The 8,862-nt window shown below is 42.2% G+C and overlaps 2 pseudogenes; one reads left to right on the top strand and one right to left on the bottom strand.

The window, feature by feature from the left end:
- Positions 1-461: 461 nt before the first annotated feature.
- LOC142470934 (zona pellucida sperm-binding protein 3-like) lies at positions 462-8,566 on the bottom strand (annotated as a pseudogene).
- Positions 1,650-2,452, top strand: LOC142471363 (deleted in azoospermia-like-A pseudogene; annotated as a pseudogene).
- Positions 8,567-8,862: the final 296 nt, after the last annotated feature.

The following is an 8,862-nucleotide window of genomic DNA, read 5'->3' as shown; positions in this document are numbered from 1 at the left end:
ATAAACACAAATAACACCACTGTTATTTGTGTTTATGTTGTATTGTATCACACTATGTTTGTTTTTTAATCTCTTTTGTCTGCATGATCTGACCGCCAACACGAGGAGGGCTCTAGTGGACATCTAACTCCATCAGGCTGCTATATATCCTTTTATTGGTGATCCTTTATTTGTTGTCACTTAGGGCCCAGCGCCACTGATATAACATGTTTTGCATGAATAAAAGATGGTTTCTTGCAGAAACGCTGCACAGTCACAGCTATCCAGACAGAAATTTCAACAAGAGTTAAGCAACCTACTGCCACCAACACCCAAAGCTCAACCAAAGGCTGGGACGCCCAATTTACTGCAAGTGCTTTGTTGCTCTCAGGACCGATCACAAAGAGGGGACCAATTGTAGCCAAGCCATGTTCGCCTCAGAGTTTGGACCTGCAGAAAGAAAGGAGGATGAGATTTTGGTACTAGCTATATTTAAGCCAGTATTGGTTTAAAAACCCAATCCACAGACTAGAAGTAAAATGCTTAACAGATCCTACAGAAATACAATCAATTGTTTTACGGTTGTTCTCACTAAATTTAAGTAGAAATGCATTGATCATGTGTCTAAACAAAGATGCCCCCCTTTAGTTTGCAAAGCACCCCTTTAACCATTTAATGATACAATATTTCAGAGTCCTGTTTCTCTTTCTTCTGCCCCCCCTCCCCCCAACCCTATAACACCTAAAATGTGTCCTCCCTTAAAAAAAAAAAAAAAAAAAAACCCTTAAGGAATCTCCCTAAAGCATATTACCATTCTTATTTATAGTTTCCAACCAGTTTCAAGTTTAAGGCCCAAGGTATACAAGGTCTTCCCTCCCAAGTGAGGCTATAATCTGCAGCTGCACTATTGCATAAAGTAGGGATCTTCAAAGGGGGTTCCCCATCATTTAGAAAGGCACAAGGAAGTATAGTACAATATGGGAATTAAGGGGTATGTCAGAATGTAGGAGAATGGATTACAGTTGAGGATTGGGAGGCTGCCTTTGGATTGGGAATATTCCCTTCACATTGAGGTCTCAACAAGTGAAAAGAAACTCACAATGGACCACTAATATCACTTGGGAACACAAAACGATGAACAGGTCACAATTTAGGGATCCCCAACACCATCACAGACCCAGTGATTCAATAGAAAGTGTGTGCCTTTATATCTCAAAACAATGTTTACCTGGTATGGCTTCTCTCTTCCCCATCCCTCTGGATCCTGTATGGAGCCTCCTACTCTGTCCACCAAGTGTTCCACAGATCCCGGTTTCACAGCAGATACAGATATTAATGGGGCTTTCCAGTGGTGACCAGCTGTGAGGTGTAACAAATAAGGGCCAGTTGACAGAAATCACTAAACTTCAAAGCTTTCAACCCTTTTCTTCCACAATGATTCAGATGTCCCTTTAAAAGGTCCCTTTTGAAAAAATATTCACCATCAGGGGCAGGGTAGGGGTGTTTTGATTTTAAGTTGTTTTTAATCTTTTATTTTCCCCTCCTTTGAGGTTTTTGTATTATTTTTTGCACGGAAGTCGTTTCCTGTAGCAGTAACAATGTCTGAAGTCCCAGAGGCACACAGTGCACCAGTCCCGGGATATGAGACCCAGTCTGTGGCAAACAGCCAGGGTTATGTACTACCTGAGGAAAAAATCATGCCCAACACTGTGTTCGTAGGCAGAATAGACAAAAGGATGGATGAAATCGAAATCCGTGATTACTTTGCAAGATTTGGAAGCGTAAAGGAAGTAAAAATAATACCTGATAGAACTGGTGTCTAAAGGGTATTTATTTGTTTCTTTTTATGACGACGTACAGAAGATTGTTGAATCGCAGATACATTTTCATGAAAATAAATTAAAACTGGGCCCGGCAATCAGGAAGCAGCAAAATGTATGTGCAGCCCAGACCAGTGGTCCTTAACAAATCGGCACCTCAGTTCCACAATGTGTGGAGCAATCAGAATGCGGACCCGTATATCCAGCACCCTCCTATGATTAGCCCGGTCGCTCAGTATGTGCAGGCATGTCCATACCCAAGCTCACCCCCTGTTATATCCAGCAAATTCCAATGGGATACCAGCAACCAGCCTACAACTACCAGGTGGCACCACAATGGCCAACAGGTGACCAAAGGAGCGATATAAAATTCCTCAGATTTATACACTGAATTACCATTGTAGTGACATAGACCAAACAGGGAATGAAATCCTGCAAGTGGAGTTTCCTGTGCATGACCTAACAATGTCTCCCTCTGGAACCAGCCCTCAGAAAAAGTCTGTGGAAGTATCAAGACAGTTGTATCCTGTTTTGTTTAATCCAGAGAACAGACTGCAAAGGTCTTGTGTTTCTCAAGAGGATTACCTTAAAAACAAGAGAGAGTGCACCAGTTTAGGAGAAGCAAAGCGGTTTTTAAAACAGTCACAAACTGAAGAAACACCCATCGGCTTGCTGCATAAAGTCTGGGCACAGGACGTCATTCACTGTGGACTTAGAGATCAACAATTATGAAACTCATAACACTTAATTTCCAAGAGAAAAATTAACTGGAGCTTTTCGGGACTTTTGTTAGGCAGTTGGTGTGTAGGGAGTTGAACATTTCACAGTTTCACGTGTTGTATTGTCACATTTCAATGTTTTTTGGATAGCTTAGGTTTGGGGCACTTGAAGTTGAATATTTAAAGATTTTGTGTGTTTGCACATTTAGGAGGGATAGCACTTCGTTAACAAAGTTTTTTTTCACTTTAGTTATGTTGCTGTTTAAATTCTGACAGTTGAGGTTTCACCGTTTTAAATATATATTAAGTAATTTCAAATTTGTAGTTGGCATTTAGAATGTAAACGAACTTATTTTTTATGGCACTTAACACTTAGTTTTTTTTTTTTTAACACTTTCTTGAAGACTTGCCACAGTTTGCATCTAAAAAGACAAAAGATGTGTACCGAGAGTGGTACACCAAAGAATCCCCTTTACATAGGCGCACCGCAGACCAGTTTGCATCTATACACAAGTCCGTCTGCTAACTTAGGGCCTCATGCAGAGAGCATCGTTATTTCGAAATTCGCCATTTTTTGTACAATTTCGCACAGAAACCGGCAGAAAATGGCGAGTTACGAAAAACGCGCCATTTTGTTTTTTCTATTGCTAAAACTCGCCTCGCGGCTGGCAAGAACCTCCATCTCGCCATTTTTAAAACTCTCCGAATGCAGAGAGGTGCGAACGGCATGTAGCGGCTGTTCGCGCCAAGAAAATGGCGCGATTCTCGCATTTTTGCCGCGCCAGGAAAAGATGGCAAGATGGCGCTCGCCGCCTATAGTAAAGGGGAAAAAAAAGGCGCGAATTTGTTTTTACACGTTTCTGAAGCGCGCATCTCGCCAATTTAAACTCGCCACACGCATCCATGTTAAACATAGCAGAATTCGCACTTTTCTGCATATGGAGAATAAAACTCTCCAAAAAAGCTACTTTTTATGAAATTCGCCAATTTTAAAATTCTATGCTCTCTGCATGAGGCCCTTAGTCACCGAACCAAATTACCAGTGTGTGTAGTAAATAAAAAATAAATGTATTTGTGTATAGCATTTTGTTTAAATCCGTGCCTTATTTGTGTTCAATGCCCATGTTTGTTTGAATACCTGGAGTTTAAACAGAAGTATCAATTTGGTTTACTAGGAGGCTGTCTCCTTATAGTTGCTGTGCAGTCTTTCTGGGCTATAATTACTGAAGTTCACAGACATACTGTACTTAATGCAACAGTGCCACCTAGCTGACCATTTTTTGATATGTTTTATTCGTACTTATGGACAAGATATTTTAGAGTTCTACAGAAATGTTAAGTGCAGGAGTAACTCCTTGCCTCATGCAGGCCTGATTTAGATTGCTTACAAAACATTCGACAATTATACGTATATCCTAAACATCCGACATGCTGTAAGCAAATGCAAAGTCTCAAATCTGCAGAGTGGTGCTACTGATAGCCAGATTAAGACTATCAATAATGATTCAGGGTCTGAATGCCAGTGTTCTGATGCTAGTCTACTTGACCACCTCTTGAAAGTGGTCAGCTAAGTGGTGCATTGATTTCGCCTATTGGAAAGATTTCCCTGCAAAGGCCCTGCCTGTTTGAGACATTGCACTTAATGACTTGTGTCGATCATTCAATTCCAGAAACAAATAAAAATTGGTTTATGAACAATAGGGAGGAGGGATGGGGAGTGAAATAGCAGAGATTGTTAATATAATTTCTAAAAATTACCAATTTTTGTTTAATCGCAGAACTATCTTTAAGGAACTATTTTAATAGCAATGATGTCGTTTTTAGAGGCCAGACGTTTATTTTATTTTTAGAAAGTGGTTTTGCGTTAAGATTTACAATCCTTTCTCATTTGTATGGACTGCAGTCTTAAGAATTGTATGTTTAAGGCACATGTACATAGTGTTTCACACCAGCAAATTAATAGCGCTATATAAAGGCATGCATACATTTATAATAACTATTTAAGTTTTATGGGACTGTAGCACTGGGCATCTGTGGTGTGATTATTATGAAATTATTTTCTTGTGACAAATGTATACATAAAAATGGGTACATTGTAAAGGAGGGGGGGGAAAAAAAGTCCCTTTTGACCCTAGTGTACTGCAAGGTTTGGTCCCACCTCAGTCTCATGTTGGTGTATTTTATATGGCGACACACACACACGTTGCTGGGTTTGTTAAACGAACATGCCTTGTTCATGGCATCTGCTGCCTGGGTAGCTGCAGCAGCTCTCAGATTACAGGTCATGTAAATCCAAGACTGTATAGGGGTTACAATTAGATTGAGATATTTCCCAGATAACTACAGCTGACAGGAAACCCATTGAGAATTCTCACCATGTAGTAATCTGTCCCAGTAAACCTGAAGGCATCAATCATGAACTGAAGCTTATCCAGTTGGGGTCTCAGGGATCTGAAGGCAGAGGAGGAATCCTCCTGTTTTCCTCGACCAAGCACCTGTGGACAAAAAAAAAAAAAATATTCCCATTTTCTAGTGCAACTGAAACAAATACTATAGGATTAGACAAGGCACACTAGACCTTACCCATTCAGAGCAATAATCTCAGTGAAGATTGGAGTTGATGTCGAGACAACGTGACCACACAGCTGTCTACAAAGATGGTCATGGGCACGTGGTTTCCAGTGTCAGAGGATTTGATGTAGAATACATCACCAAAAAGTGACAGACAATATTAAACACTATCCCTAAACAGCTTTGACCCAACATACCATTCATCAAGTGCAAGGAGAAGGACAGCCTCTTCAACCAATACAGTGGAGCTGAAAGGAACTCATGTCGGTTTGATGGCCTTGCTGCTCACGTTGCCATGTCTGCAGAGTGTAAGCCAATGTTTTGGAAGCTTTTTTGCGCAAACTGGGGGGCGCATGATTTAGGGGGGGTGCGGGCAGAGCTGTGCACAGGTGGCCAAAAGCTCCGTGCTGAGGCTGCTTCGCTGCTCTGTCTTGCAGATATAGAGAGTGATATAGAGAGAGAGACTGCAGGGTGTCTGTGTTGGTTCTGATTGAGTGTGTGTTGTGTCTGTGTGGGTGTTGTGATTATGTGAATGTTGGTTGTGTGTTGACAATGTGACTGTTGTGAATGAGTGTGTGCTGTGTTGGTTGTGATTGAGTGTGTTGGTTGTGCGTGTTGTGATTGAATGCAGCGGTGCACAAACTGAGGGGGGGTGGTGGGGGGCGCGACCCGGACACAAGATTATTTAGGCGGGGTGCGTGCAGCAAAACCTGGGTGTGCAGGCAAAAAAAAAAAAAAAAAAAGTGGTGTGCGCACGGGTGGCCAAACAAAATAGTGCAGGTGGCGGCCACGTGATTCTGAGGTACGGGGGAGAAGCACACCCCAGTGCAGTGATGTCAAACGCCCCTCCTTCCGGTGTCTGCCCTACAATAGCGCTGTGTTCCTGCTCTTATCCGCTGGCAACCTGCTTCGCTGCGATCCTCTGCAAGTGAAAGGGTAGGCTGCCACTATCTCAATCATACTATGAATGTACAGAAATAAAAAGTGTAAACACATCCCCGCTCGTGCTTGCAAAATTATGCAGGACACCCTGTGCTCATGCTTGGAGAGTTGGTAATGTCACAGCTCTCAGCGGCAGCGTGGATGCAGCCTAAGAGCGAGCTGTTGAAGTATGCAAGTATTTAGGTTGCGCTTATAGTGCCGGCAACGCGACATTGCCCGAAAACAAATGCATTGTCGCCGCCGTGTGCATTTATAGTAAGCGTGATGACGACTTTTTTTGAAGCTGGCAATATTTGATTTTTCAGGGGCTGTCGCCTCATGTGACAGCCCCTGAACCAATCAATGGCCTGGTGGCCCGCGACGCCGCTGCAAAGCGAAATACAACTTTCGTTAGCGGCGACGGGCGACATCGTGGGCACTACACGCACGGCCTTAGACATTTGCATTTACATTGAACCGTTTAATAAAAGGTTTTTTTTTCATGTGATTTTGATTACATCAGGCAGGGGGGGGCCCCCGAGAAATTTCATGGATAAAAAGGGGGGCTCGGAATAAAAAAAAAAAAAAGTTTTCTCACCCCTGGTTAGAGGAAAGACAGATTACAACTGTTCACCTTCCAGGGCACTGTCAGCTCTCCCAGTGACCACAGGGAAGTTACTGTAGTTTGTCTCCCTGTGAGTCAGGCACCACAACTAGTTTACAAGTTCTTTGGAGAAAGACTTAGTGCCTACGAGATAGAGAGATCTATCCAAGAGAGGCTAATCATACAGTAGATGTAAAATCAGAACTTCCCATTGCAAAATCCTTCAGCTTTTCAGAAGCTAACAAATACCAAGTGCACATCTGTAGGCATTTGCCATGGCTTTAATTTTTTAAGTTAAGTTATATTTTAATGGTTTAAATTTTTAAATAAGCATTTGAGTTGTCTGAGGTAATTTGATAAAAATGCAAACCAATAAATACAAGTGAAAGTGATCACCATTTGATAACGTGTCTGCTGATTCGGGACTAGTTGCCATCATTACTGGCGATGCCAGTGAAATAAACTGGCAAAATCAGCATACAAAGAAGGTAGAAAGAGGTAAAGCTACATAGTTCAGCACTATAGACAAAAAAAAAAAAAAAAAAAAAAAAAACACACCCCACCTCAAATTGTCACTATTAGTCTTTTGCACAAAATTCCATTGAAATACCTGTAACAGCGAGGTTATCTGATAAATATGTAAGGTCACAAGAGAATATAAAATAAAATATCTGGCAAACAATTGTATCTATAAAAACAGTGTCAATTTTAGAGCAAATACAGCATTTGCAAAAATTACATTTCCATTAAACCTAGAATAAATTGCGAACGACAAGTCAACATGGTCACATCTTCAAAAATCAGATCATGAGCAATCGGGGTATGTTTGTTGTTTTGGTTTTTTTGCCGCTTTAATTTTCTAAACTGAAGAGCGATACATGGTGAATCATTACAGCCTTTTCCTTCCAACACTCAGTCCAAGGAAGGAAGACTCAATGGGTTGAGATGCAAACAGTGAATTAACCATATGGCAGATTCCCCTCCTTCTGGGTAACTCACCTGGAGTAATAGCACTGGATGGGAACCACCGCTGGGTTGGTCCTGATGATGGGAGAGTTCCTGGAAGAGGTTGGGCTGTAAGTGAGGTTTGTGCTGCTCTGTATATCAGCCAGTCTGGGGTCATCTGCAGAAAACAGAAAGCTTGAGAAGGATAGGAGACCGGGGAAACCATTACGTGTTCCTATAACAGCAGGTCATGCTCAGGAGGTCCAGTTTAATAGAGCATGATTCTTGCTACAGTTAAATCCTTTAACTTTCAAACTAACATGGTTTACTTAAAGGGACAATCCCTCCTTGTGAAAAAGTAAAGTTATGACAGTGACATGTTTATGGGGTTCCACCATGGATGATAGAGAACATTTTTAAGTCAAGTTGGAGACATGACAAGCTGAGTATTTTAATATCTGTCTGATTAAATTGTCCAACAAATGTGTACACATGCAACACTCCCCCTTCCACACACTTAATTGGCTTTGATTAGAACTGGGTAGGATAAAGGTAAATTCTTGGTAACCAAATATTTTAGTAGCCTGGACTAATGACCACTGGCAGGGAATATTTGACAGAAGGGATTCTAATACAATTTGACCGAATCTCTAGTCGTATTTGCAGTGTATATTGCCAGGTCATTTCATTACATTGTATATTACAGCATACAAGAGATACATGGATACCTGGAAATTCCATTACAGTAACAGCACTAAAATGGCAACACAGTTTGTGTCCCGTTATCTTCAGCTACCAGGTGGGAACCATTACAGTGCAATCAGCAGCAGTGCTAGCCTCCCCTTACCTGTAAGCGGTTCCCACACTCATGCAGCCCAGCCTGGAAGATAAGCATGGCATCTGAACTCTGGGAGCTGGGTGGACAGAGCTGGGGTCCTAGGGTCATGTCTGAAGCCTTCACCAGCTTTCCAATTACAAAACAAGTCCCTCTGCACATTGACCACCATACCCTGCTCCGCCCATTGACCACCATACCCTGATCCTCACACTGCACACTGATATGTTGCTGTTGGGACAGTTGTCTGGTTGCGCAGCTATCCCAGGGTACCATCTGGAGGAGCCCTGAGCCACCACAGGCTGAGCATAACATCCCAGCCAAGAATCCCACTGAGAGTGCCTGCTACCAGGAACATGCTGGAACTGACTATTGACAACAGCTGGGTAACTGACCAGCAAGACAAGGAGCAGGCAGCTCAGTTTTCCCCCACTGCCCCATTCTGACTACTGCAGGAACAGCACAGGG

This window comes from Ascaphus truei, chromosome 20 (genome assembly GCF_040206685.1).
Source record: "Ascaphus truei isolate aAscTru1 chromosome 20, aAscTru1.hap1, whole genome shotgun sequence".
In the NCBI taxonomy this organism is placed as follows: Eukaryota; Metazoa; Chordata; class Amphibia; order Anura; family Ascaphidae; genus Ascaphus; species Ascaphus truei.
Note: the sequence above shows the minus strand (reverse complement) of the source record. Positions and strands in the feature narration are given on the sequence as shown.